Source organism: Heptranchias perlo, chromosome 20 (genome assembly GCF_035084215.1).
Source record: "Heptranchias perlo isolate sHepPer1 chromosome 20, sHepPer1.hap1, whole genome shotgun sequence".
Lineage (NCBI taxonomy): Eukaryota > Metazoa > Chordata > Chondrichthyes > Hexanchiformes > Hexanchidae > Heptranchias > Heptranchias perlo.
The window spans coordinates 47,157,970-47,163,684 of NC_090344.1; the positions used below are offsets into that span (position 1 = coordinate 47,157,970).

Below are 5,715 nucleotides of genomic sequence, written 5' to 3' on the forward strand. Positions count from 1 at the left end.
AATGATGAGCATAGACTGTAACTTTTATTTGTTATAAACATGCATGTTGACATATTTGTTTGATTTTAAATCATCCGCCTATAATAAAGTGGACGTGTTTTGTTGAAATGTTGGTGCATTTTGGTCTGTTTATACGTTTCTCATTTACATATAGTACCCCTACTGCACGTTCACGGGGATTCACTTAAATGTAAACCATGTACAGTTTCAGTCTACGGTTAATTTGAGCCGATTTCTTTTCATTGACTGTCTTATTGCATGCCTCCTATGTTGTCGAATTGTTTGAAAATGAGTCTGTTTGGCTTTCTGATATGGCAAAGATCTGTTTTCATGGAACTGCTGAACCAACAGGGGGTGCCATCTGACCTCACATTGAAAATGTAAAAACAACTTGACACCAGTTGAACCTGCGGTAAGTGAACGGTGTTCCGATCAATGCTGTCACCATTTCCGTTCAACTAACTTGATAGAAGAAGAATTTTCATTTTTATGGTTTCATGCCAAGCTGCAATTTCTCATGAGGTTCCACTGATTTGTAGAATAAATCCTAACTTTGAAAATCTCTCGCCCTCGCCCTTTAAATTTCACACATTTCCTTAACTGTTGTAAATTTGAGACATGGGCTTATTATCTGGTCCCATCAATGTGCCAGCAGGACTGGATCTCTGTGTACATGGTGCATATTTTACTACAGAATGACCTCCCATGACTTCGAGGTCAGCTCATTGTAATAATTTGTTAATACTCTGTGAGCACATTGGCCCAGACGTAGGAGGGTGTGTCATGTGTGAGCAGGATATCTGGTGAGCCAGAAACTCTTAAAGGTTGCTATTTGTATTTAAAGGGAACTTCACTGAAGACCGTGAACACAATACTGAAATACCAAGAGAATTAAGGGCATAACGCAAAGAAGCAGGACTGCTCCATGAGACAGCTGCCCTTGAAAACTAGCTCCAGGAGGTGCAGTAAGGACATAAGAACATAAGAAATAGGAGCAGTGTAGGCCAATCGGCTCCTCGAGCCTGCTCCGCCATTCAATAAGATCATGGCTGATCTGATCCTAACCTCAAATCTAAATTCATGTCCAATTTCCTGCTCGCTCCCCGTACCCGCTAATTCCCTTTACTTCTAGGAAACTGTCTATTTCCGTTTTAAATTTATTTAATGATGTAGCTTCCACAGCTTCCTGGGGCAGCAAATTCCACAGACCCACCACCCTCTGAGTGAAGAAGTTTCTCCTCATCTCAGTTTTGAAAGAGCAGCCCCTTATTCTAAGATTATGCCCCCTAGTTCTAGTTTCACCCATCCTTACCACATCCACCCGATCAAGCCCCTTCACAATTTTATATGTTTCAATAAGATCGCCTCTCATTCTTCTGAACTCCAATGAGTAGAGTCCCAATCTACTCAACCTCTCCTCATATGTCCACCCCCTCATCCCCGGGAGTAAAAGAGTATTATTTCTTTTTGGAGCAGAGGGCACCCTCCCATCAGAAGCAATTAGAAATCCCTAGGAGGAGCACGTGAATACAGTCTCCTTACATTGGTAGGTTGTGAGAGCAAATTTAGGAAACATTTTCAGGAGTCAGGAAAAATGCTGAGGTCATCTGTAACATCGCCCACCTCTGCCTCAGCTCATCTGCTGCTGAAACACTCATCCATGCCTTTGTTAGCTCCTGGACTGGACTATTCCAATGCTGTCCTGGCCGACCTCCCATCTCCCACCCTCCATAAATGTGAGCTCATCCAAAACTCTGCTGCCCGTACCCTAACTCACACCAAGATCCAATCTCCCATCACCCCTGTGCTCGCTGACCTTCATTGGCTCCTGGTCGGGGAATGCCTCCATTTTAAAATTCTCATCCTTGTTTTCAAATCCCTTTGTACCCTCGCCCCCTCCCTATCTCTGAAACCTCTTCCAGCCCAACAACCCTCTCAGATCTCTGCGCTCCTCCAATTCTTGCCTCTTGCGTATCCCCGATTTTAATTGTTCCACCATTGGCGGCCGTGACTTCAGCTGCCTAGGCCCTAAGCTCTGGAATTCCCTCCCGAACTCTCTACACCTCTCTACCTCTCCTCCTTTAAGACACTCCTTAAAACCTACCTCTTTGACCAAGCTTTTGGTCACCTGTCCTAATATCTCCTTATGTGGCTTGGTATCAAATTTTGTTCAATAATCACTCCTGTGATGCGCCTTGGGACGTTTTGCTATGTAAGAGGCACTGTATAAATACAAGTTTTTGTTGTTGTTGTCCGAGTACCTAGAATCTGCCGACTCTATGTATATGGTCTTACAATGCACGGTATTTCTCTCAACCTGGTGCAGCTTCATTGAGGCAGCATTCCAAACATTTGGGTAACCTGTCAGCTTTTTTTGACAGATATACATATATGTCCATTTTGCTTTGTTGTGGGCACTGATATATGCTTCTATTGTTGCACAAAAATCTTGTAAAGTTGAAATACTATGCACAGTGCCAACACAAACGATTTGCATGCTGTATGTTCATAGAATCTGACAGTGGCGTATAGGCTCTGCTCTTCCAAATTCCAAGATATGTGTGTTTTCTATCTGTTTACAGAAAAAGTCTGCACCTAACAGTCAGGCACAATGGTGAACCATTGACTGAGCATGAGGCGACTAGCCTAAAACAGCGGGAGCCAGAGGCCATAGACAGAATGGGACAGCATGAGGTCAGAGGCATCCCCCAAGCTCAGGTTCAGTACTATCCTCTGGTTCTTTTTCTTTCTTTTCATACTGGGGTATGAAATAGGAATAGGACTACTCATTCCCTCAGTCACACAGAGACATGCACTGCATTGCAGCATAACATAGACAGGGAAGAAGTTGGTGCCGCAGCCTTAATGCCTTCTGATTCGGTTGGAGGCGGATCATGGTCCGATTTCTGTGGCCCCCTTCATTGAGCAAGTGGGCTGCCCATGGAGTTTAACATCCGTATTGGGAGCTCACAACTTTATGAGTGGGAGATCTGGTGTACTGCAGGCTTTAAAGCACTAACTTCCATTCATTTAAATGCTTACCATGTGCAACTATTTTGCTACAGGCTGTCTTTGACATCCTCAACAGCTACCTACAATATTTCCTTCATTCACAACCTTCTTGAGAAGGTGCACTCTATTTTCCATCCTTAGCAATGTAACTGCATGATCCATGTCCATGCAATCACATGTTGCCAGCACAATGATCCATACTTATTACCATATATCTTCCGAACAATATAAACTTTTTACCTTTGCTTCTCTCTTTGCAGGCAACATATAATCAGTAAGAACAGGTCTGTACCGAAGGAAGTCCATGCAATTACCGGCAACTCAATTCTTTTGAGGAGATGGCACTTGAACTATTCGGCACAGAGGCTGTAGTTGGGGTGAGGGATGGAGAAATTGGGGGCCTCCCTCCTACTTCCAGGTATTGGACTACTACAATTTTAAAATCCTTTTCATTCTATCTGCTTACATAATCACTCGCTGCCACCAGTCCATGCACTTCAGTGCAAGAAAGTTTCACTAATTCTTGTGGAATGTGATTCAACCACTCTAATATACATTCTTTCTCAAGGTGTACGTGAAAATTTTCATGAGGCCTCCACCCAATATCTCGCAAGTACTTCATGGCAGCGAGTGTTCCTCATTCCTATCCACTGATGTGTGCAGAAAGAGTACTAAATTAGGTTCAACTGCACATAAATCATCAAGTTGCAGAAAAAGGAAGCAGAGTGATGCACAACAGTTGGGCCACACACATGGTTGTGGATGCAGTGGATCTCGTAACTCAGTCATCTGAAGAGCCAACTCAAGGAGGTAGAGAGCCACCTCAGTCCCTGACACTCAGCATTTCAGCCATTTTTTTTTAAGAGTGCATAGATGGAGTAGTAGATTGAGTTCAATTGCACATAAACAATACAGTTTCAGAAAAAGAAAGCAATAGTGCTACACAGATCACAAAAGAATTAGGGAATAAATATTTGGTTGCATTTTAGGAGTTCTGTTCAAAGAGTGTTCTTGCTATTGGGAATAGTTCATTAGAGGAAAGCAAGTGAGTGAATTGGACATTGTATGCAGCATTGGCCAATAGTGGATAGGGGGTCGGGATCGGATAGGAGGCCAGGGAAGCACTCCACCTCCTCTCGGCTCCACATTCAGATAACTCAATTAGAAAAACTTAACATGTCGCATCGGCTGCCTCAGGGCAAACCAATCTTGAAGTGGGGGCCTCAAATAGGTCAGTTTTGTAGGCTAGTTGGCGCCTAATAAACGGGCCTAGTGAGGCTGAATTTACAGACCAAAGTGTAATGTGCATGAAGAAACAGGCCCTAGGATGTTTACATGCTGCATTAATAATAAAGCAAATCATATACTGCACTTAAATGAGACAGATTTGCATGGGGCTCATGGGCATGGTCCCTATCCCCATGTGTTAATCTGTCCCGATGAGATGTGATCCTCAGAGGTCCGCACTTCCTACCCCCACTGAGGGAGATGGAGCATTAGACTTGAAAGTAGAGGATACCACGCAATTTCACAAGGAGCAATTTTGTTCTTAATTAAAACTTGCCATCTTCATTAAAAGTGTTTGGTCAATTGGTTAGAAGCAAAGAATCTGATGACCAGCTTGCCATCGCATCACTTGCATGCCTTGTCATATTGGAAAAGAAGTCTGACTCTTACTCCCCAAATAACTTGGTTGAAATCGCGCTTTTGGATATTTCTTTGTTCGAAGCTGAAGGAGAACATGAATCCATTTAAAGTAAACAGGACAACATCTGTATTTAAAATGGCAGGTAAAGGAATTCGTATGGGTTCATCACTGATATTGCACATCATGATGTGAAACCAAAAGAGGTTTGACAAACACATTTTTCTGAAGACAGTCCTCCATTCACAGATTTTGTTTTGAAGAAATTGATTTCACCACACAAGGCAAGAATTCTGGTCACGTTTGTTTGAATTTTAATTCAAAACGGTCTCGAGGAATGCTAAGCTTTTACACAAGACTGTCAGCGATTTTAGTAGTGGGGGTTTCCAGACTGTGAAGGTTGTTCTGAGTGTGATGGTTTCGCATGTTTGCAGAGATCCGATAGAGCATGCACATTACCACCAGCCATACCTGAACAAGGGAGCACATGATAAACCTCAGATACTAAACCTACAGCAAAACAAAGAAGCATGAAAGAACGATACTAATGTCTGCATTACTTGTCCTTAATCTTCATGGTTCCTATGATTAAGAATCAGAAATTCAAATCCGTCCTCTGTCATTTTTTATGTATAAAACTGGTTTACATTTTAAAAAGCAGTTTTTTTATAGGCACTGTTCTCTGTGTCTATATTTTTAATTCACTGGCCCCACTTTATCTGTCTTGAAACTAATAAAACCTTGGATTTTCACTTAAAGTAACTTTAATTTGGAGCTTTGCTGCTGCCTAAAATAAAGTTACACTTAGTTTATTCGAGTAATTTTCTGATTAAAGTATTCGAAGTTACTTTAGTATATATCTGGATTTCGTACCATTGACGGTACGTTAGTAACAAAGGTGCGGGCTGCTGGGTTGTTAACTTAGCTGAAAATAGTTTACTTCCTTAGTTATGAATAACATTTAAAACAATGATTCGAGCATCTAACCATATAAAGTATTTTCTAACAATTAAAATGCCTTTATATTTAATTACTTTTGTAAGTGTGAGTTATTTACG

The 5,715-nt window shown here is 41.8% G+C and overlaps 1 long non-coding RNA gene across 1 annotated transcript; it reads left to right on the top strand.

The window, feature by feature from the left end:
• The first annotated feature begins 893 nt into the window (after nucleotides 1-893).
• Nucleotides 894-3,434, top strand: LOC137336146 (uncharacterized). Its single transcript, XR_010966585.1, has 3 exons — nucleotides 894-960; nucleotides 2,583-2,718; nucleotides 3,273-3,434. It is a non-coding gene; the product is annotated as an uncharacterized lncRNA (long non-coding RNA).
• The last annotated feature ends 2,281 nt before the right edge of the window (nucleotides 3,435-5,715 follow it).